Here is a 24,381-nt window from a genome sequence, read left to right as displayed (position 1 = left end):
TCTTGCCATCCATGCTATAGATGGCATTTTTCTCCGACACCACATTTCGAAGTCATCGATTCTTCTTCTGTCTTGTTTCTTTATCGTTCAGGTTTCCATGTTACTACAGAAAACACCAGACTATGTACGAGCCGTGTCTTCATCGCCAGTGAAATGTTGCTTGATTTGAAGACCTTGTCCAGTGACTTCATTGTTGATTTTCCCATAGCTATTCTCCTATTGACTTCCGGTGTCATCGCTGCATCTTGAGTCATCATTGATCTGAGTGGGTTGAAGTCCTTTACAAATTCCAGTTCGTCAACGTCCATCTCAAATGTGTCCCTGTTGTACCTGTCTTCTTTGTATTGAGTAGTAGTCCCTTACCCATACTAGGTATTATTTGGACACTGGCAGTATTGATTGGGCACTGTATTTGGGCATTATTTGGGTAATGTATGGTGGCACTCTTTGTAGGTGAACTCTGGTTATATTACACTGTGTTAATACATTGTTACATGTCCTGTAGTTTTTAGGTCTATAAATGACTTATAAGGAAAATCCTTCGGCAGCAAATATCAGATAACAAGTTCTCTTTAAGTAGTAAAATACATTGGCCTCAATTCATCATTTGCAGGTTTTTTTAAGTCCCTTTTCTTCTTGTGTTATTGACTGACATTTTTTGCAGTAAATTCATCAAAATCATTAATCATATTTGCAAATTTTGAGCAAAAATTCTCGTCTTTTTCAAAATGATGCAAAAAATTTAACTTTTTTTTGGTAATGTGTATAAAATCACAAAATTTTCTGACTTTTTAAAAAGTTGCAATTGTTGAGTCAACGGAAAACATGTGGAAATCCCAAATTCCGCCCACAATGTCGATCATAAGAACAAAAAAAAAACAATTTAAAAAAAAGAGCCACAATACAAGAAAAATTAGGCGCAAATGCAAAACAGGTGAAAAATACCAAAAACTAGATGGAAAACAGGCGCAAATGTGATAATGAATCGGGGCCAGTGACTTTCCTATGGGAAATGATTTAAAGCCTCAGCGAGTCGGCACATCTGCTACAGCGCAGACTGTGAAGTGAAATTAATTTTCACCCAATTCTAGAAAATACATTTTCACCCATGAATAATTTTCCTCTTACTACAGATTGTCGGAGAACAGACCTAATTTCAGAATTAGGCAATTCAGTTCCTGCAAAAGTTGTTTGGGGGGATATAAATTAGTAATAATAATGATTACAGGAAACTGTTGTATCTTCCTGACCTTCCTGCAGCCTGTAGCCCCCCTTTCCATGAAGACTACAATTTGGAAAACTCTTTAGTCCCCCCAAATGGAAAATAGAAGAAAGGAAATGGGTGGAATGCAGTTGCGATCTCCTACCCTGTTTCTCCTTTCCAGATTTCATAGGACATGATCGAGTTTTGTTTGTCCCTCTGAATATACATGTTACTCGCCTATTCCTTGTCCAGCTTCGACCCCTCCGTCTTCCTCCGCCCGTGGTCTGCTTCCTCTGCTCCAGTGCGCTTTAGGTTACTATGGTGACCTCAGAACTCACACTTCTAAGCGGTTTAGGCTGGCTCAAGTGGCCTTCCAGCTGCCATCCAGCCCCTACAACCTCCATTCTTCCAGCTGCCATCCAGCCCCTACAACCTCCATTCTTCCAGCTGCCATCCAGCCCCTACAACCTCCATTCTTCCAGCTCCCATCCAGCCCTTACAACCTCCATTCTTCCAGCTGCCATCCAGCCCCTACAACCTCCATTCTTCCAGCTGCCATCCAGCCCATACAACCTCCATTTTTCCAGCTCCCATCCATCCCCTACAACCTCCATTCTTCCAGCTCCCATCCATCCCCTACAACCTCCATTCTTCCAGCTCCCATCCATCCCCTACAACCTCCATTCTTCCAGCTCCCATCCAGCCCCTACAACCTCCATTCTTCCAGCTGCCATCCAGCCCCTACAACTTCCATTCTTGCAGCTCCCATCCAGCCCATACAACCTCCATTCTTCCAGCTGCCATCCAGCCCCTACAACCTCCATTCTTCCAGCTCCCATCCATCCCCTACAACCTCCATTCTTCCAGCTCCCATCCAGCCCCTACAACCTCCATTCTTCCAGCTGCCATCCAGCCCCTACAACTTCCATTCTTGCAGCTCCCATCCAGCCCATACAACCTCCATTCTTCCAGCTCCCATCCATCCCCTACAACCTCCATTCTTCCAGCTGCCATCCAGCCCCTACAACCTCCATTCTTCCAGCTGCCATCCAGCCCCTACAACCTCCATTCCTTCAGCTGCCATCCAGCCCCTACAACCTCCATTCTTCCAGCTCCCATCCAGCCCCTACAGCCTCCATTCTTCCAGCTGCCGTCCAGCCCATACAACCTCCATTCTTCCAGCTGCCATCCAGCCCCTACAGCCTCCATTCTTCCAGCTCCCATCCAGCCCATACAACCTCCATTCTTCCAGCTGCCATCCAGCCCATACAACCTCCATTCTTCCAGCTGCCATCCTGCCCATACAACCTCCATTCTTCCAGCTGCCATCCAGCCCCTACAACCTCCATTCTTCCAGCTCCCATCCAGCCCCTACAACCTCCATTCTTCCAGCTGCCATCCAGCCCCTACAACCTCCATTCTTCCAGCTGCCATCCAGCCCCTACAACCTCCATTCTTCCAGCTGCCATCCAGCCCCTACAACCTCCATTCTTCCAGCTGCCATCCTGCCCCTACAGCCTCCATTTCCCCATCTACCATCCGCTCTCTACGGCTTCCATTGCTTTAGCTGTCATGCAATCTCTACGACATCTGTTCCTCGAGCTGCAAATCCAGTCTCGATTGTTCCAACCAGATCACCTCGTCCTCTATCCATTCTGCATTACAATTGCTCCTCCTGTCCAAGGGCTTCAAGGAACCACCTCACCAGCTGAGATTCAACCTTACTCTTCCTGTAAGAAACCATAATTGAGTGCCACTAAATGTCCGCTTTATTAGAGATCCCCATATCTGAGAGCGTTGGACCTCCTTTGAACTTCAGACCACTGAAATTCATCATGGAATGGATTCCACTAAATGTTGAAATAATTCCTCATGAATAATGAAACATGCCACTGCTGTAGCGATGTAGCAGAGTTGAGTAGTGGAAGGAATCCAAGTATCTCAAATATTCCGGCGTGATCTTGGTCAATAAGCCAGACTATAGGGCCTGTGAGAGTCACATATGTGCCTCTGATTGCAATGTGGAGGAGAGGAGACATGGCTGACCGGTGAGGGGAGACGGCAGGAAGATCTACTCTAGAGGAGTACGCAGGGATGGTGCATGCACTTTGGGTTTTCACCCCATCATATTCCCTATGGAAGATAGTCAGTCTGTGCAATTTACTAATATACAGGAACTTTAGCAATGTGAGGATTTATCATGAATCTACAATGAATCCTCTATAAACTTTCTTCTTATTTACAGTTTTACATTTCTTCCTGAAATTACATTTCTGCTGATTCTGGAGAAACTTCACTTGAAAGTGTAATTTATTCTAATATTATACACAGTAGACAGACCGCCTCGTATTCACACTTGCATAATTTTTGCATAAACTGTATATTTAATTTATTCTTGCTGTTACGAGCGATCGGAACACGTGCACAACGCTGCAAAAAATGCGTAGAAAAATCCCACAAATATGCCATACAGCGAATGGGAAAAAAGCTTAAAGGGGGTAGGTCAGGATTAGAAAAACATCCTATTTAACCCCTTTACTAATTTTTTTTACCTAATGTAAATGCTGCTGTTCTCCTGAATCCGGCGATGTTTTTCTCTTGTTCCTGCGCCTCTCCGTTCCTGAGATATGGCCCTCTTTTCCCTGTATATAATGCTAGTCAGTTTAGCCAAGTGGGAATGGCCTCAACTGCGCTCAGCAGGTGTCTTCTTCAGGACCACACCCAGTTGGATAAATAACTAGATTTATATGCAGGGAACATGGGGCCATATCTCAGGAATGGAGAGGCGCAGGAACAAAAGAAAAACTGCTCAGAATTCAATTTCCACTGGCAAATGTCAGTATAGGGAAAACGTGATTAGGCATGTTGGATTATAACATGCCCGATCATTTGCTTCCACAGGAGATAAACTACTGCCACAGTTTTCTGATGGCAACTCATTTACCTCTCCGTATTGAATACCTGCAAAGGTCCAGCTGACCGCTATTGTAGCTAATTGAGCACCATTAACCCTGTTTGACAGGTGAGTGCCGGCTCCCCATGGAAAAGAATGGGAATTACAGCATGCAATTGTTGCTTAATGGAAACCATCAACAAGCAGGATAGCAAGGCTCTATTTTTGCCTAGGATATCAAGAATGAGTTGTATTACGAGCCAGTGTAATCTACAGCCGGACACCATTAGGCACTCACTGGAAAATAGTACATAGTAGAATTAACTAATCAAATGATGGCAACTTGTTGATGGTTTCTAGTTCTATATAATATATAATTTTTTTCCAGCATTATTAATACTGAAAAAGAAAAAAAAAAGCAGCAAAAAGTATTGTGATCCTATAATCTGACTAAAATGCCATTTATAGTGTAAAATGTCATTCATAATAAATATATAAGTGACTCTACTGCCGCTTAAAGTGGGGAATGGGAAGTACAACGGGAGTAATCCTCACGCAGCGTGATTAGCTATAATATCTGATCACTGAGGCACATCTCCTTTAACTGGTGAACATTATATTGGCAAAATCAATTGATGGGGCAATGACTATGAAAAGGAGAGTTAAATCAACAGTTGGTTTGGCCACTTGCACCTAGTAGAGATTTAGAGGACCTCTCATCACTCTCGATATTTCTGGTGTCACGAGCATACCGTGACAGAGAGGGGCCAGAAGACCACCGTGTCTGGTTTCATACGATCTGTTCAGTTTAAACTCCTGGATTTTTCGTACATGGATTGTCTCAGCTGTTCAGTGTTGGACATTCCCCTCTGCTATATAGGCTCGCCTCTGGCACTTAGGAATTGCCAGTGTTAGTTCTTACTACTTGGTTCTGGAGTTGAAGGTGAAGTTCGTGGTTGGAATTGGGGTTTGGTGATTTGTTCAGGAGATTGTTGCTTGGAGTTTTGTATGTGTGCACATCCTCATCCTTTCCTATTTGGTTTCTCCTTCCTTTAACTCTCTTGTGTCCCCTCTGTTATTTGGTGTGAGTATTTTGTATTGTTGGTATTTTCATTTATCACTGTCCGTCTTCCCTTGCTTGTCTGGTTAGTGTAATCCTATACACTATGGCCTCACACTTCTCTTGATGGGGGACGGGACCGACAAGCGTTAATATGAGTATAGAAAAGCACGTGACACCGGCATCTGCACCTTCAGGAGTAATTATTGCTGTATTTTGTATTTATTTTCTTGTTCTAATGTTACTTTGCAGATGAGCAGTGTAATTGCCGCGTCGCGTTCGTCTGCACCATTCGGCAACACATAATTATTAGTGACATTCCATTAAAAGGCTCATGCAGAGTTCATACAATTTTTATATACTTTTCAGATTTCCTCGGTTTGCTAAGGACACATTTGCCCTGGATCGTTATAATCTCACCCTACAATTTACTGCTCATTTTTCTGTCCGCTAAATAATCACGTCGACTTATTCAGACCCTTATAGCCGAGTAATAAATTCTCTAGTTGATCATAAATGTTCTTGCACTCTTTATTTACCCTGCAATTGACTCGTTAGAGGAGCAGTTGGTGCTCCAGAGCAGCGCTTCCTGGTGTGCGCCACCTACTATAGAAAGCTGCAATCATATTGGAAGCCTATCTTTGGTCACCCGGCGAAAAGTGAATTTGGCACAAAATAAAAAAAAAATGCTCTTTTTTTTGTCTTTAACAAGTTTTTGCAACATTTTAGCACCAAAAGTCTCAAAACAGTGCCACATTGAAAACTGGAGTGACATGTGCCAAAAAAGTGAGACTTTTGGTTAAAGTCGCATTTTACGAATCAACATCTGGATGAGCAAAGTTGTCTCGGAAAAATAATAATTAAAAAATAAACTTATTTAAAGAAAGACAACGTAAAAAGCCACTAAAAAGGAGCAATTTACTCCAGAAAAGTGGAGAAATGACATATATTAGTTGTTGTCCAACTTTTGTAAGTCACAGTAAAAAAGCCTACAAGTAACCAATGCCAAAGACTATGTTCACACAGAATTTTTTTTCGCGGCACTACTGCAGAAGCCGCCTGAAGAATGAATGTCATAAGTCTTTTGACCACTCCAAGTTTTCCGAAACCTGAAGATGTTACAAAAAAAAAAAAAAAAGTCACAAAAGGCTGAACGTATGCACAGGAAGTTGACTTAGGCGTGCATATGTTTATTCTTTTGAACGTTTGATAGATTTTAAGGCAGTTTCCATGGCAGAAAACACCTGAAAAAGGCGTCCTGTGAAGAGAAACTCACAAAGTTTTGCATTTTTGAGAAGGATTTGGAGTGTTTTCAATCAGTTTCTGCTCCGAAAACCCCTAAAAAGACAAAAAAATATCTTGGTGTGCACATAGCCTTATATTGCCATTGACGTTTTTACTATTTTTTTTTAACTTTTTTCTGTAACACATTGTGATTTTTTTTTTTTTACTCCTTTTGTTAGAAATGTGACTTATCTTTTCCTTCTGTGACACTTTAGGTAACTGTTTTCTTCTGTGACACATTCTTTAACATATGTTATGGTAAAAAAATACTCATCATCCTGATTATGTCTTTTTTTTTTTTAGGTTAGATTTTCCAATTTTGTACTTTTTTTTTAGAAAAAAAAAATAGTCAATCGCCAATAGTAAGATAAAAGTTAGATTTTTATTTTTTTTTAGTTGAGGGCTTCTGAATTGTGCAATGAATCTCCTGTTTTTCATGCATGGCTATTCTATATCTTGGACTCAATTTGATTACAATTTGATTCCATCAGAGATGAGCAAATCAATTTTTAACAAATTTCATGTCACAGGGGTGTCACGATCCCCTGGAAAGACCTGGAGTTAGACGATCACGTCGGGTAATGAATCGCAGGTCTTTTTTTAAAGATGGTGTTATTTTTATGCCGGCCAGAAACATGCAGCGCCATTTCAGCTGCTTCTGATCTGGTCATTACCTCTTCCTATAAAAACTGGTTAGACCTTTTTGTCCCTGCTGGTGAAAGATTTGTCTTCCTGTGCTATATGCTAAATCTAAGTGGTTGGGGTGAAGTTATTGAAGTAGTGATCTGTGATTTGCTACAGTACGTGCGTGTTTATCACCTGGTCCCTGTTCCCGTTTAGTTGATTCCTCCCTGTCCCTATCCTCCTCCCTATCGTTGGTTAGTGCTTTTGTATGATTGAGGTTTTCTGTTATCCCTTTTGTCTTTGTGTCTTGTTTACTTTACATTTAAGTCCTTTGCCTCATGGGTTGGGGGAGGGGACAGACAAGGGTTTAACGGTAGCATAGTAAGGTCGGAGACTCTGGTCTCTCTACCTTCAAGAGTACCCCTGAGATAGTTAGGGTCCCCGTTCCAGGGACAGTTTGAGGCCCCCTTTCTTTACTGAAGACCATCTCAGCGTGATATTGCCAGAACAATTTGAATTTGAGTCTCAATTTTTCAGGATCCAATTTGCACAAAAATCAGCAGGATGTGTAAAAAAATTAGTTCACTTAAATGAATGTAGTTAGAGCTACGTAGACCCCTACGTCAGTAAGATGAGTGAGCTACAGCTCCATCTTTAGCACTGCAGGCTCCCTGGACTGGACAGTTCTTCACTAGAGGGGCAAAAGTGCTGCATTGAGGGATGCCGTCCCTTCTTTGACCTAAAGAGTGGGCATTACTGTGAGTTTCTGGAAAAAAACATTTATCTCAGACTTCTAGTGCCTGTAGTTTGCTGGGTAAAGTATGGCTGATGTACCAAGCTTTATACAGCGGGAGCTCTCGAACCACAGAGCAGTGCCACATTGGGTATCATGGATGTCCAGTAGAGTGCTACCACTGTAGATGACCTCTGCTGTGCGAGCTGATAATTTTGCCGGTGCCTTCGTTCATCTGATTGTGTGACATTTTTCATTTCACAGATATCCTGAGGGTCTGAACTGTCCTTTGCTACGAGGTGAAATTTTCAAGGTAAGTCAAGTGTCACAAATACAATTACTGGTGAACCTCTGATGAACAGAAATGCAGAGCTGTGAAGAAGGAGGCAACGCTGAGGACATTCAGATCTAGTAAAAAGATTTCCATAAAAGTGTTGTGTGGCCACAGCAATGCGTTATCACTGAACTTATCCTTACAATTTATTATATTTGCACCAGGCCCTGGGTGTGAATCCTATACCGCACCCCATATAGATAAACATCTGGGTGACTACATCTATTTCACACGATGCTTTTAGACATGCTTTCAAGAGCAGAAATTATACAAAGTCATATTCACTTTAGTGTACAAGGCTCCGTTCATGGATGTTTATTATTCAGGTGTTTTAACAATACTCTGTGTATTATCCCTGTACTGTGACATCACTGTGTGCATTATCCCTGTACTGTGACATCACTGTGTGTATTATCTCTGTACTGTCACATCACTGTGTGTTATCCCTGTACTGTGACATCACTGTGTGTTATCCCTGTACTGTGACATCACTGTGTGCATTATCCCTGTACTGTCACATCACTGTGTTATCCCTGTACTGTGACATCACTGTGTGTATTATCCCTGTACTGTCACATCACTGTGTGTATTATCTCTGTACTGTGACATCACTGTGTGTATTATCCCTGTACTGTGACATCACTGTGTATTATCCCTGTACTGTGACATCACTGTGTGTATTATCCCTGTACTGTGACATCACTGTGTGTATTATCCCTGTACTGTGACATCACTGTGTTTATTATCCCTGTACTGTGACATCACTGTGTGTATTATCCCTGTACTGTGACATCACTGTGTGTGTTATTCCTGTACTGTGACATCACTGTGTGTGTTATTCCTGCACTGTGTCATCACTGTGTGTATTATCCCTGTAGTGTGACATCACTGTGTGTATGATCCCTGTACTGTGACATCACTGTGTGTATTATCCCTGTACTGTGACATCACTGTGTATTATCTCTGTACTGTGACCTCACTGTGCGTATTATCCCTGTACTATGACATCACTGTGTGTATTATCCCTGTACTGTGACATCACTGTGTATTATCTCTGTACTGTGACACCACTGTGCGTATTATCCCTGTACTATGACATCACTGTGTGTTATTCTTGTACTGTGACATCACTGTGTGTATTATCCCTGTACTGTCACATCACTGTGTGTTATCCCTGTACTGTGACATCACTGTGTGCATTATCCCTGTACTGTGACATCACTGTGTGTATTATCTCTGTACTGTGACATCACTGTGTGTATTATCTCTGTACTGTGACATCACTGTGTGTATTATCCCTGTACTGTGACATCACTGTGTATTATCCCTGTACTGTGACATCACTGTGTGTATTATCCCTGTACTGTGACATCACTGTGTTTATTATCCCTGTACTGTGACATCACTGTGTGCATTATCCCTGTACTGTGACATCACTGTGTGTATTATCCCTGTACTGTGACATCACTGTGTGTGTTATTCCTGTACTGTGACATCACTGTGTGTGTTATTCCTGCACTGTGTCATCACTGTGTGTATTATCCCTGTAGTGTGACATCACTGTGTGTATGATCCCTGTACTGTGACATTACTGTGTGTATTATCCCTGTACTGTGACATCACTGTGTATTATCTCTGTACTGTGACCTCACTGTGCGTATTATCCCTGTACTATGACATCACTGTGTGTATTATCCCTGTACTGTGACATCACTGTGTATTATCTCTGTACTGTGACATCACTGTGTGTATTATCCCTGTACTGTGACACCACTGTGCGTATTATCCCTGTACTATGACATCACTGTGTGTTATTCTTGTACTGTGACATCACTGTGTGTATTATCCCTGTAGTGTGTTTTTTTATACAATTTTGCCATTTTTTTTTTTTTTATGTAAAAACACTCCGAAAAATGACAAAAAAGCTCTTCAGGAAAAAAAATTCCAGGCTTCTGCTTGGAAAACTCGTCTACTTCACTTGAGTTTAAAACACATCATGTGCCCATAGGCTCTGAGTACGTGCACACTGCGTTTTTTTTTTTTTGTGGTAGTTGAACCCACCAGGTTTTTCAAGAGGAAGACGCTTCAGTAGCAATTTTTTTGTTGTTGTCTTCTTTTTTTGATATTCTTGACTTGTGACAATTTTTTTAAATTTTTTTTGGGTGGAGCAGTTATCCAATTTTTTTAAAAATATTTGTAAATATATGTTTTACTGGCATCTGGCAAATCGCACAAAAAGAGACGATGCCATCTTCTGCGCATCTTTTGAGTTTTCCTGTTGACTTCTATTATAAAGCACAGAGAGAATACGCATAAAGAATGGATCACTCTCTACTTTTATCTGCTTGGTGTCTTTAGAAACCTTAAGCTGGTAAAGGACACACAAAAAAACTGAACATACGTACAGTCAGTAATTTTTACATAGAATTGCATATGTTTCTTCTTTTGAGTATTTTCTGGGTGGATTTTGGAACAGAATCCTCCAGAAAAAGACGTCGTGTCCACATACCCTTATAGTCATTTGTCTCGAAGCTTTCAGTTACTGCTTTACTCAATCTACATGCATCTAAAATGCCTGGAAGATGGCACTTTTCTGTAAATTCAAGCTCTAGTTAAGGTTTCTGAGGATCCTCATGTTATTTTTTGGGAATGAGGAGTCATACTACCATAAAATGACGTGAGAGAATAATACCACTATATAGTTGTATATAATAAGAGTGCCTTAGTGAACCACATAATGCTGCCATATAGTTTCGACCTAATACCCCAGTCAGAAGCTTTTCATACAGCCAAATCAAATGTCTTGAGCTTTGCACTGAGGAGAGGCAAAAGCACCGAAACACGTGTCTGCTAATTTGAGATTCTGGTTTGGCTTTTATCCTACATGACTTGTTAAAGGGTCGATATTGACTTTTAGGATAGGCGACATTCGAGTTCAAGTCCTCTTTCTTAATGAACGTGCCAAACAGATCCATAAGTGCTCTTTTTGGTATTTACTGTGCTGGTATACTTTGTTAATGCATGGGAAAGCATAGTCTGTCGCGCAATATGAGGGGATTCAGTGAGTAATATTTACTGCACTTTGGGCTTCACTAGAGAGCGTATGTCGATGTCTGTTTGTATAACGACATAACCAAAGCCTTTCTTAAGAATCGCTGATCCCACAAAGCACCATGAGACCTAGGCAGGTGTTTGTCTCCAAGTTGGGGCATGCTGCGGTCAGTCGGGGGTTATAACCATGCACAATCCAATGCGTTGCTAATGTTAGGTAGTAGGGCGGTGTGTTGAGGGGTAATGTGATTAGTACGGTGGCTACACTAATGCCCTCGGGGGGGGACACCTTTTATACTTGACAGATCCTGGAATATAAGGCACATGACACTCCGCCGAGGTCTGACCGGAGGAGACGCAAGAGGCAGAAAAGTCTCTTCACATGACTCGAGCTTTTCTGTATTACTCAGATTAAAGTGTTCACATCAAACTCCCTGTCTGCCTTAATCTATCAGTAGATGGAGTCATTAGGAATCCGCGGGGGGGGGGTTTACAGACCGGAGTTTAATAAGGTATGACATCACCATAAAACGGCATTACTGATTACGGAGGGGTGCAATAAGATTATAAAGACCACTAATATGATCTACCTGCTGAATACCAAGAAACATTCCTGCTACAGTGACTTCTATGAATATCTGACCTTGTGTATCGGGCATCAAAATAAGTGAGAAATCGGCATATACAGGATTGTCCACGGATGGATGTCCTGCCTATGAGAATACTCATGGCCCGTCTCCGATCTCTAACTTTATTCATGGCCCAAGCTAAACTTTAATGGAAGAGGTGCAATATTTCTTGTTAGAAGCGAGGAAAGGGATAAAGATGCAGTTTCTCTGGCTCTAAGTGAGGAGTGAGATGCAGCTGCAGTTTGTCTGGCTTTCAGTAAGGAGGGGGATGCAGCTGCAGTTTGTCTGGCTTTCAGTGAGGAGGGGGATGCAGCTGCAGTTTGTCTGGCTTTAATGAGGAGGGGGATGCAGCTGGAGTTTGTTTGGCTTTCAGTGAGGAGGGAGATGCAGCTGCAGTTTGTCTGGCTTTCAGTGAGCAGGGAGATGCAGCTGCATTTTGTCTGGCTTTCAGTGAGGAGGGAGATGCAGCTGCAGTTTGTCTGGCTTTCAGTGAGGAGGGAGATGCAGCTGCAGTTTGTCTGGCTTTCAGTAAGGAGGGGGATGCAGCTGCAGTTTGTCTGGCTTTCAGTGAGGAGGGGGATGCAGCTGCAGTTTGTCTGGCTTTAATGAGGAGGGGGATGCAGCTGGAGTTTGTTTGGCTTTCAGTGAGGAGGGAGATGCAGCTGCATTTTGTCTGGCTTTCAGTGAGGAGGGAGATGCAGCTGCATTTTGTCTGGCTTTCAGTGAGGAGGGAGATGCAGCTGCATTTTGTCTGGCTTTCAGTGAGCAGGGAGATGCAGCTGCATTTTGTCTGGCTTTCAGTGAGGAGGGAGATGCAGCTGCAGTTTGTCTGGCTTTCAGTGAGGAGGGAGATGCAGCTGCAGTTTGTCTGGCTTTCAGTAAGGAGGGGGATGCAGCTGCATTTTGTCTGGCTTTCAGCGAGGAGGGGGATGCAGCTGCAGTTTGTCTGGCTTTCAGTGAGGAGGGGGATGGGGATGCAGCTGCAGTTTGTCTGGCTTTCAGTAAGGAGGGGGATGCAGCTGCAGTTTGTCTGGTTTTCAGTGAGGAGGGAGATGCAGCTGCAGTTTGTCTGGCTTTCAGTGAGGAGGGAGATGCAGCTGCAGTTTGTCTGGCTTTCAGTGAGGAGGGAGATGCAGCTGCAGTTTGTCTGGCTTTCAGTGAGGAGGGAGATGCAGCTGCAGTTTTTTTACTCAAAGTGAGGAGGAGGATGCAGCTACAGTTTCTCTTGCTGTAAGTGAGGAGGGGGGTGCAGCTGAAGTTTCTTTGGCTGTGAGATGGGGGATGCAGCTGCAGTATCTCTTTCAGTAAAGGAGGAGAGGGATGCAGCTGCAGTTTTTCTGGCTGTAATTGAGGTTTGGGGATGCAGTTACTTTTTCTGGCCTCGAGAGAGGAGGGGAATGCAGCTCATGTTTTTCTGGCCTGAAGTGTAATGGGGTTGCAGCTGCAGTTCCTCTAGCCTTAAGGAAGGAGGGGGATGCAGCTACAGTTTCTCTGGCTGTTTCACCTGTGAAGATGCCAGGGGCCTGGAAGCAGGAGTGGACTTGTCCATCATGAGATGTTGGTGTCTTGAGGACAGCGTAGTGTCATGAAAGGCAATTCAGTACCACAATGGACATAGCGGTCAGAGCACATACAGTGATCAGACAATATCCCAAAATAATAGAACGAGCTCTGAGACGTGGGAACTCTGTTGACCGCAATCCGTAATCCTCTCCAAACAACACTAGAGGCAGCCGTGGATTGCGCCTAACTCTGCCTAAGCAACTCGGCACAGCCTGAGAAACTAGCTAGCCTGAAGATAGAAAATAAGCCTACCTTGCCTCAGAGAAATACCCCAAAGGAAAAGGCAGCCCCCCACATATAATGACTGTGAGTTAAGATGAAAAGACAAACGTAGAGATGAAATAGATTCAGCAAAGTGAGGCCCGACTTTCTTAACAGAGCGAGGATAGAAAAGGTAACTTTGCGGTCTACACAAAACCCTAAAGAAAACCACGCAAAGGGGGCAAAAAGACCCTCCGTACCGAACTAACGGCACGGAGGTACACCCTTTGCGTCCCAGAGCTTCCAGCAACAAATTAGACAAGCTGGACAGAAAAAATAGCAACAAATAGCAAAGAAGAACTTAGCTATGCAGAGCAGCAGGCCACAGGAATGATCCAGGGAAAAACAAGTCCAACACTGGAACATTGACAGGAAGCCAGGATCAAAGCATTAGGTGGAGTTAAGTAGAGAAGCACCTAACGACCTCACCAGATCACCTGAGGGAGGAAACTCAGAAGCCGCAGTATCACTTCCCTCCACCAACAGAAGCTCACAGAGAGAATCAGCCGAAGTACCACTTGTGACCACAGGAGGGAGCTCTGCCACAGAATTCACAACAGCGTAGGTGTTGATATGTTTGAGAAATCATCCTAGAGTTCTTAGGGACCTTGAGTACTATAAGGTGCCATGGTAAGGTTGGAGTGTAGCCTCTGAAAGAGAGATGGTGATCTACAAGAATCATCATTAACCCCTTAGCGACCGCCGATACGCCTTTTAACGGCGGCCGCTAAGGGTACTTAAACCACAGCGCCGTTAATTAACGGCGCTGTGGAAAAAGTCCATAGCGCCCCCCAGAGGCCGATTTTCTCCGGGGTCTCGGCTGCCGAGGGTAGCCGAGACCCCAGAGAACATGATTCGGGGGTTTTTTAACCCACCCCGCATTTGCGATCGCCGGTAATTAACCGTTTACCGGCGATCGCAAAAAAAAAAAAAAAAAAAGCGATCTCTTTTTAATTTCTCTGTCCTCCGATGTGATCGCACATCGGAGGACAGAGAAAAGGGGTCCCAGGTGGCCCCCCAATACTCACCTAGCTCCCCCGATGCTCCTCGTGTCTCCCGGTGGGCGCCGCCATCTTCAAAATGGCGGGCGCATGCGCAGTGCGCCCGCCGGCCGGCACCGGGAGAATCTTTGGGGTCTCGGCTGCCGGGGGTAGCCGAGACCTCAAAGAGCACGATCGGGGTCGGTATTACCGACCCCTGTTTTGCGATCGCCGGTAATTAACTGTTTACCGGCGACCGCAAAAAAAAAAAAAAAAGTAAAGTGTAATTCTCTGTCCTCTGATGTGATCGCACATCAGAGGACAGAGAAATAGGGGGATTCGGGGACCCTAGCATACTCACCTAGGTCCCTGGATCCTCTTGCTGCTCCTCCTGGCCGCCGGCAGCAGAACATGGCGGACGCATGCCCAGTGCGCCCGCCATCTGTCTCCATCTGCCGGCCGGCAGGAGAACAGCAGTTGGGGCTAAAATTAGGGGTAGGGTTAGGGGTAGGGTTAGGTTAGGGGTAGGGGTAGGGTTAGGGGTAGGGTTGGGTTAGGGGTAGGGTTAGGTTAGGGTTAGGGGTAGGGTTAGGGTTAGGGTTAGGGTTAGGGGTAGGGTTAGGGTTAGGGTTAGGTTAGGGGTAGGGTTAGGGGTAGGGTTAGGGGTAGGGTTAGGTTAGGGTTAGGGGTAGGGTTAGGTTAGGGGTAGGGCTAGGGTTGGGGCTAAATTTAGGGTTAGGGTTGGGGCTAAATTTAGGGTTAGGGTTGGGGCTAAACTTAGGGTTAGGCTTCTTTCACACTTACGTCGGTACGGGGCCGTCGCAATGCGTCGGCCCGACATACCGACGCACGTTGTGAAAATTGTGCACAACGTGGGCAGCAGCTGTAGTTTTTCAACACATCCGCTGCCCAATCTATGTCCTGGGGAGGAGGGGGCGGAGTTACGGCCACGCATGCGCGGTCAGAAATGGCGGATGCGACGTACAAAAAAACGTTTCATTGAACGTTTTTTTGTGCCGACGCTCCGCCAAAACACAACTGATCCAGTGCACGACGGACGCGACGTGTGGCCATCCGTCACGATCCGTCGGCAATACAAGTCTATGGGCAAAAAACGCATCCTGCGGGCACATTTGCAGGATCCGTTTCTTGTCCAAAACGACGGATTGCGACGGAATGCCAAACGACGCAAGTGTGAAAGTAGCCCTAGGGCTAGGGTTAGGGTTGGGGCTAAAGTTAGGGCTAGGGTTGGGGCTAAAGTTAGGGTTAGAGCTGGGATTAGGGTTAGGGTTTGGATTAGGGTTCGTATTAGGGTTAGGGTTGGCATTAGGGTTACGCTTGGGATTAGGGTTAGGTTTGGGATTAGGGTTAAGGTTAGGGTTGTGATTAGGGGTGTATTGGGATTAGGGTTAGGTTTGAGGTTAGGGTTGAGATTAGGATTAGGGGTGTGTTGGATTTAGGGTTTTGATTAGGGTTATGGTTAGGGTTGACATTAGGGTTGTTTTGGGGTAAGGGTTGTGATTATGGTTAGGGTTAGTGATTAGGATTATGGATGAGGTTGGGATTAGGGTTAGGGGTGTGTTGGGGTTAGGTTTGGAGCTAGAATTGGGGGGTTTCCACTGTTTAGGTACATCAGGGGGTCTCCAAACACGACAGCCAATTTTGCGCTCAAAAAGTCAAATGGTGCTCCCTCCCTTCTGAGCTCTGCCGTGCGCCCAAACAGTGGGTTACCCCCACATATGGGGCATCAGCGTACTCGGGATAAATTGGACAACAACTTCTGGGGTCCAATTTCTCTTGTTACCCTTGTGAAAATAAAAACTTGGGGGCTACAAAATCTTTTTTGTGAAAAAAAAAATATTTTTTATTTTCACGACTCTGCATTCTAAACTTCTGTGAAGCACTTGGGCATTCAAAGTTCTCACCACACATCTAGATAAGTTCCTTTGGGGGTCTAGTTTCCAAAATGGGGTCACTTGTGGGGGGTTACTACAGTTTAGGTACATCAGGGGCTCTGCAATCGCAACATAATGCCCACAGACCATTCTATCAAAGTCTGCATTCCAAAAAGGCGCTCCTTCCCTTCCGAGCTCTGCCGTGCGCCCAAACAGTGGTTTACCGCCACATATGGCGCATCAGCGTACTCGGGATAAATTGGACAACAACTATTGCAGTCCAATTTTTCCTGTTACCCTTGTGAAAATAAAAACTTGGGGGCTACAATATCTTTTTTGTGGAAAAAAAAAATATTTTTTATTTTCACGACTCTGCATTCTAAACTTCTGTGAAGCACTTGGGCATTCAAAATTCTCACCACACATCTAGATAAGTTCCTTGGGGGGTCTAGTTTCCAAAATGGTGTCACTTGTGGAGGGTTTCTACTGGTTAGGTACATCAGGGGCTCTGCAAACGCAACATAATACCCGCAGACCATTCTATCAAAGTCTGCATTCCAAAAAGGCGCTCCTTCCTTCCGAGCTCTGCCGTGCGCCCAAACAGTGGTTTACCCCCACATATGGGGTACCAGCATACTCAGGACAAATTGGACAACAACTTTTGGGGTCCAGTTTCTCTTGTTACCCTTGTGAAAATAAAAATTTGGTGGCTAAAAAATCTTTTTTGTGGAAAAAAAAAATATTTTTTATTTTCACGGCTCTGCATTATAAACTTCTGTGAAGCACTTGGGCATTCAAGGTTCTCACCACACATCTAGATAAGTTCCATGGGGGGTCTAGTTTCCAAAATGGGGTCACTTGTGGGGGATTTCTACTGTTTAGGCACATCAGGGGCTCTCCAAACGCGACATGGCGTCCGATCTCAATTCCAGCCAATTCTACATTGAAAAAGTAAAACGGCACTCTTTCTCTTCCAAGCTCTGCGGTGCGCCCAAATAGTGGTTTACCCCCACATATTGGGTATCGACGTACTCAGGAGAAATTGCACAACAACTTTTGTGGTCTAATTTCTCCTGTTACCCTTGTGAAAATAAAAATTTGTGGGCAAAAAGATCATTTTTGTAGAAAAAATGCAATTTTTTTTTTCACGGCTCTGTTATAAACTTCTGTGAAGCACATGGGGGTTCAAAGTGCTCGCCACACATCTAGATAAGTTCCTTAAGGGGTCTAGTTTCCAAAATGGTGTCACTTGTGGGGGGTTTCCACTGTTTAGGCACATCAGGGGCTCTCCAAACGCGACATGGCGTCCGATCTCAATTCCAGCCAATTCTACATTGAAAAAGTAAAACGGCACTCTTTCTCTTCCAAGCTCTGCGGTGCGCCCAAACAGTGGTTTACCCCCACATATTGGGTATCGACGTACTCAGGAGAAATTGCACAACAACTTTTGTGGTCTAATTTCTCCTGTTACCCTTGTGAAAATAACAATTTGTGGGCAAAAAGATCATTTTTGTAGAAAAAATGCAATTTTTTTTTTCACGGCTCTACGTTATAAACTTCTGTGAAGCACATGGGGGTTCAAAGTGCTCACCACACATCTAGATAAGTTCCTTAAGGGGTCTAGTTTCCAAAATGGTGTCACTTGTGGGGGGTTTCCACTGTTTAGGCACATCAGGGGCTCTCCAAACGCGACATGGCGTCCAATCTCAATTCCAGCCAATTCTACATTGAAAAAGTAAAACGGCACTCCTTCTCTTCCAAGCTCTGCGGTGCGCCCTAACAGTTGTTTACCCCCACATATTGGGTATCAGCATACTCAGGAGAAATTGCACAACAACTTTTGTGGTCTAATTTCTCCTGTTACCCTTGTGAAAATAAGAATTTGTGGGCAAAAAGATCATTTTTGTGTAAACAAAAGCGATTTTTTATTTTCACGGCTCTACGTTATAAACTTCTGTGAAGCACTTGGGGGTTCAAAGTGCTCACCACACATCTAGATAAGTTCCTTAAGGGGTCTAGTTTCCAAAATGGTGTCACTTGTGGGGGGTTTCCACTGTTTAGGTACATCAGGGGCTCTCTAAATGTGACATGGTGTCCGATCTCAATTCCAGCCAATTCTGCATTGAAAAAGTCAAACGGCGCTCCTTCACTTCTAAGTTCTGCGGTGCGCCCAAAAAGTGGTTTACCCCCACATATGGGGTATTGGCGTATTCAGGAGAAATTGCATAACAAAATTTATGGTTACATTTCTGTTTTTACACTTGTGAAAATAAAAAAAATGGTTCTGAATTAAGATGTTTGCAAAAAAAAGTTAAATGTTAATTTTTTCCTTCCACATTGTTTCAGTTCCTGTGAAGCACGTAAAGGGTTAATAAACTTCTTGAATGTGGTTTTGAGAACCTTGAGGGGTGTAGTTTTTAGAATGGTGTCACACTTCATTATTTTCTATCATATAGACCCCTCAAAATGACTTCAAATGTGATGTGGTCCCTAAAAAAAAATGGTGTTGTAAAAATGAGAAATTGCTGGTCAACTTTTAACCCTTATAACTCCCTAACAAAAAAAAAATTTTGTTTCCAAAATTGTGCTGATGTAAAGTAGACATGTGGGAAATGTTATTTATTAACTATTTTTTATGACATATCTCTCTGATTTAAGGGCATAAAAATACAAAGTTTGAAAATTGCAAAATTTTAAAAATTTTCGCCATATTTCCGTTTTTTTCATAAATAATCGCAAGTAATATCGAAGAAATGTTACCACTAACACGAAGTACAATATGTCACGAAAAAATAGTCTCAGAATCAGCGGGATCCGTTGAAGCGTTCCAGAGTTATAACCTCATAAAGTGACAGTGGTCAGAATTGCAAAAATTGGCCTGGTCATTAAGTACCAAATTGGCTCTGTCACTAAGGGGTTAAAGGTGGGATGTGTGCTGAGTACCTTCAGCCTTGAAGGAGTCACAAAGAAGTCTGGTGGGAGACTTGAGTGAGACTCTGGAGCGTGTAGTTGGGGAGACTGTCTTGTGAAAGAAAACTGAACGTTGTTTTTCTTCCCCTGAGCTGGTGGATCACCATAGACTCTACTGTATGCTATTTTGTTTTTCCTGTTATGCCAGAAGGGCCATGTCTGTTTACCTAATCTTGAACTGGTTTATGCAGTACGATTATAATAAACTAGTTGAAAACTTACACAGAAAGTGTTCCCGTGACTACCTCTTTAAGCTGCCGAGTGAGCGTATATTCCATTGTTTAACATGTTCACGTACACCCAGCTGAATCAGTCCGTTGGGCGTCTGTCCTACTGTATGTGATAATAACATTCGGCCGAGAATATTCCATCACCTTTTTGGCAAAGTGATTGTTTTTATGTAGCAGATGGAAGAATTAGACTCGTGAGAAGGGAAGAGGTAACGCCTGCAGAGGTGACTTGGTTCCTAAGTTGCTGAGAACATTTAGGAATATTTAGTAGGAAATCATCAGCTTAATTTGAATAATTGAGAACTTGACGGTAACGACGGCAGCGGCAGAATTCATTACATCTTCATTTCCAGGAAAATGTGTTTTCGTAGTGGGAGACTAACAGGTGTCTCTGAAGATAATCAGTTTCACATTGCCAGAAATTACTTTACGTTTTTTCTCATTGACGTCTCAATTAGATCCTACTTTTTTTTTTTGTTATCGCCGTGTACAAGGTTCCAGTTCCTTTATGTTACAAAAAGTATGGTGCCGGCTAAACCGGTTGTCTATTATAGGCCTGGATTTTGGGGTTGCTGAGATAGCGAGCACCCCTGACCCCTGGAGTCTTTGGGGTTCGTTTGTCCAGCACACCTGGCCCTAGCAGTCTGAGGGGCCCTAAGACTGTCCCGTATTCTAATGACACATAGTAAGTGGCGCCTTATTACTGATATTTGCATTGGGGCCTCCTTATTGAGTGCCGAGTCTGCAGTCCTTACTAAAGCCCTCTAATGCAAGGGCTTAAGATCCAACCTTAATAAATAATCTTTATTTTTATATAGCGCTAACATATTCCGCAGCGCTTTACAGTTTTGCACACATTATCATCACTGTCCCCGATGGGGCTCACAATCTAGAATCCCTATCAGTATGTCTTTGTAATGTGGGAGGAAACCGGAGAACCCGGAGGAAACCCACGCAAACACGGAGAGAACATACAAACTCTTTGCAGATGTTGTCCTGGGTGGGATTAGAACCCAGGACCCCAGCGCTGCAAGGCTGCTGTGCTAACCACTGCGCCACCGTGCTGCCCTAACCTTCCAAGGAAGGGTATTGCTAAGCAAAGTCCTAGTTGTCTGTAAAAATCAGGTACACTTAAAGGGGTATTCCTACCTTAAAGAGGTTGGGGTTAAAGTCTGAAGTCAAACTATGTGACTGCAGACTTGTGAATCCTTACAGCGTGTAGTGTGGTGTTGTCAGAATTCTCTGGTGTCGGGGGCAGGCAAGTATGTTATTTGCATACATGTGGTCACATGCCGACTAGATGTGTGCAGTCCCTCTCAATACAAATGAATTGAACAAGGCCGGATACAGTCTAGTCGGAATGTAGCCAGAAGTATGCAAATCGCCCAAAATCCTGACCAGCATGCATACATACGGACCCTACCCCTCGGCTATACACAAAATCAAAGTGCTCATGCACCGCCGCGACCCCGATTGACTTCTTACTGTATGGGCCAAGTGCGATACTAGTTAACACTGAGGTGCACTAGCATTGCCTTGTCATGGCATCTGTGGCCAGGCTTGCGTCTCACTGCCCAGAAACAGGACAACATCTTGGACGGTCGGTGTGCCATGCACCACCAATGTGGTCAGTACCATATAGCTGTAATTCTAATCACGATTCTCGAACCTCCCACACCCTTGTGTCATGTTATTGACCCTCAAATTCTATAAACGATCGCAATGCTCCATTTTCCCTCATACACCCCCTGAGGAAGCAGGGTGAAACGCTCATCGGGTCTCAGGACCTTCTGGTCGGACGATCCCTACTGTAGTTGTATATGATTTTTAATGGTTGCTCTTTTACATGTTGTTGCATTGTCTGATACATTCGCATTGTAAAGCCTTGGGTTGAAGTACATAATTTACACAAATGGTTTTACAAGTACAAGTTCTATTTAATCCTCAAACCTGATCTCCTCTGTATCAAAGCCACACTAATCATTCCCCTTATTCAATTTTTTATAATTTATGTATTACATACATATATTTATATTTACAACTATATTTAATTAAGCTCGCTTACAAGTATTGTTTTTCTCTATCAAGGGATAGATGATTTATGTTCCAATTAAAAATACATTTTGCCTGACATTTTAGTGTCCCTTGAGGATTTCTTGTTTTTTTTTTTAATCTTGTGATGTTACTATGCCTCTAAAATAACTTGTAAAAAATTTTGAATAAAATATTTGTTTTTATATTATCCTGGAGTTTTGTTCTATTCCGTAGGTTTACACATTGGGGATTACGTTGTTTTGTCTATCATTTTGTGCATTAACAACATCTTATTTCCACCTGAAGACCGATTCATCCATTGTGTTTTTTTAATTTATTTTTTTAACTAATTTTCCTCTTTTTTGTTATTTTTGGTATGTTTTTTGGTATTTGTCCTCACGAAATTTTTTAAAATGAATTTTGTGCAAAAATCAAAAAAACTCCTTTAAATTTTTTTTATTTGAAAATGTTGCAAAATAATGTTCTAACGGGGGACTCGATTTCATTTGCACAAAAAATGTGTGACAATGTAAAGATAAAAAAAAAACACGTCGAACACGTACAAAATAGACTTTAAAAGAGGCACAAATTAAAATAAGACTAAGGAGCAAATAAAGAAGTGTATATCAAACAAAAAAAATTAGGCGAAAAGACAGGTGTGTGGATGCAAAGGCTCTGAAGAAGAAGACACAGTAGTAACTTAAGCAAAGATTATTTATTATTGTATCTAACGCAGCAGATTGGGTAACTAGGAAATAGAATTCAGAAGGATTGACAAATGAAATGATCTGGTGATCACTCTTCCTCACTCAGGGATGAGGCCTCACTTCACTGGTTTTTCCCATGCTGATAATTTTGTCTATAAACCAGCTTAGCTACTATCATATATCTGCCCTGATACAGGCTTAGGTGTTGACTTCTTTCCTTCTCTGCCTTCCTGGGCCTCTTATAATTCCTAACTGCAACACAGCTATCACCTGACCTGGAGTCTCCTCTTATCTCTCCCCTCAGAAAACATGCACTTCGCTTATCAGTTCCTGCCAATGCAATGATCTCTACTTTCCCCTTTCTTATACTCTTTGACCAGCAGATGGCGGTATTCTCTTGCGAACACTCTGTTATACATTAACTGTGGGGTCTTCTCACTTCTCCTTACTGGTACAGTCTCACTCTTATGCAATTTGAACGAAGCATCACTGAGCCTGTACTGAGTACTGAGTCTCACAAGAGGAGTGCTGTGACACAGTAACTTCTCACAGACTAAACTAGAGTTAAAGGGAATCTGTCACCCCAAAATTCGCCTATAAGCTAAAGCCACCAGCATCAGGGGCTTATCTACAGCATTCTGTAATGCTGTAGATAAGCCCCCGATGTAACCTGAAAGGTAAGAAAAACAAGTTAAATTATACTCACCCAGGGGCGGTCTCGCTGCGGTCCGGTCCGATGGGCGTCGCGGTGTGGGTCCAGCGCCTCCCATCTTCATACGATGACGTCCTCTTCTTTGCTTCCTGTCGCGGCTCCGGCGCAGGCATACTTTGTCCTGTTGAGGGCAGAGCAAAGTACTGCAGTGCGCAGGCGTACTCTGTCCTGTTGAGGGCAGAGCAAAGTACTGCAGTGCGCAGGCGTACTTTGTCCTGTTGAGGGCAGAGCAAAGTACGGCAGTGCGGAGGCGCTGGGCCTCTCTGACCTTTCCCGGCACCTGCGCACTGCAGTACTTTGCTCTGCCCTCAACAGGGCAGAGAATTATGCCTGCACATGAGCTGTGACATGAAGCAAAGAAGAGGACGACATTTGTATAAAGATGGGAGGCACTGGACCAGCACCGCGATGCCCATCGGACTGGACTACCCCTGGGTGAGTATAATCTAACTCATTTTTCTTATCTTTCAGGTTACATCGGGGGCTTATCTACAGCATTACAGAATACTGTAGATAAGCCCCTGATGCCAGTGGCCTTAGCTTATAGGCGAACTTTGGGGTGACAGATTCTCTTTAACTCTCTCACTCTCTTTAACTCTCTAACTCACAGAAAATACAGCAATATTGGGAGCTGCAAAAGCAGATGCTGCACAGGTTTAAAAGAAAACATCCCTTGCAAGAGCAAAATAACCAAATTGGAGCACTAACAGCAGCAGCTCCCCACCTAACATAGTGCCATTAACTCTTACCTCTCTTCCTCACCCTATATCATTTTTTTTTTAAATTAACTATATTGTGACAAAGTCATTGGCAAAGTGCTGCAGGGGAGATATGTATCACTTCAGTTGTTAGGTTCAGTGATATGAACCTAGGAAAATGCTCCAGCACAATGATTGCTGAGAGGGGTTAATTGGCTAGGTTTAGTGAACAGCTGGAGAGTGGGTGGGAGGCAGTTCACCACATCTCCACCCCATGATGGGGTCCAGAGGATAAATACATAGCCTTCTGGCTCATTCAGTGTTGGATGTGCCTTGAGGTGTGTGAGCAGGTTGCGGAATGCAGTAACGGATAGGAGGCAGAGCAAGGGTTAAAATTAATTTTACAATAGCAGGGGTATACTCCACGCAGGGAGGAGAGAAGGTATAGACTGGTGATATATACCGACAGAAGGAATGAGGGCAAAGGGTATCAACAATGTTCAAAAGTACTAAACTTAT

The 24,381-nt window shown here is 43.5% G+C and overlaps 1 protein-coding gene across 3 annotated transcripts in view; it reads left to right on the top strand.

Annotated features, from left to right (window-relative positions):
* RAB27B (RAB27B, member RAS oncogene family) overlaps window positions 1–24,381 on the top strand; it is a 267,644-nt gene that overhangs the window by 85,565 nt on the left and 157,698 nt on the right. For 2 of the 3 annotated variants that reach the window (XM_069746026.1, XM_069746028.1), the window contains exon 2: window positions 8,063–8,111. The exons of the other annotated variant lie outside the window; for it this stretch is intronic. The gene's annotated coding sequence lies outside the window, so the exon portion shown is untranslated. The remainder of the gene's footprint in view (window positions 1–8,062; window positions 8,112–24,381) is intronic. 3 annotated transcript variants of the gene reach the window in all.

Source organism: Ranitomeya imitator, chromosome 1 (genome assembly GCF_032444005.1).
Source record: "Ranitomeya imitator isolate aRanImi1 chromosome 1, aRanImi1.pri, whole genome shotgun sequence".
Taxonomy (NCBI): Eukaryota; Metazoa; Chordata; class Amphibia; order Anura; family Dendrobatidae; genus Ranitomeya; species Ranitomeya imitator.
The sequence above is the reverse complement of the archived record's forward strand: the minus strand, read 5'-3'. Positions and strand labels throughout refer to the sequence as shown.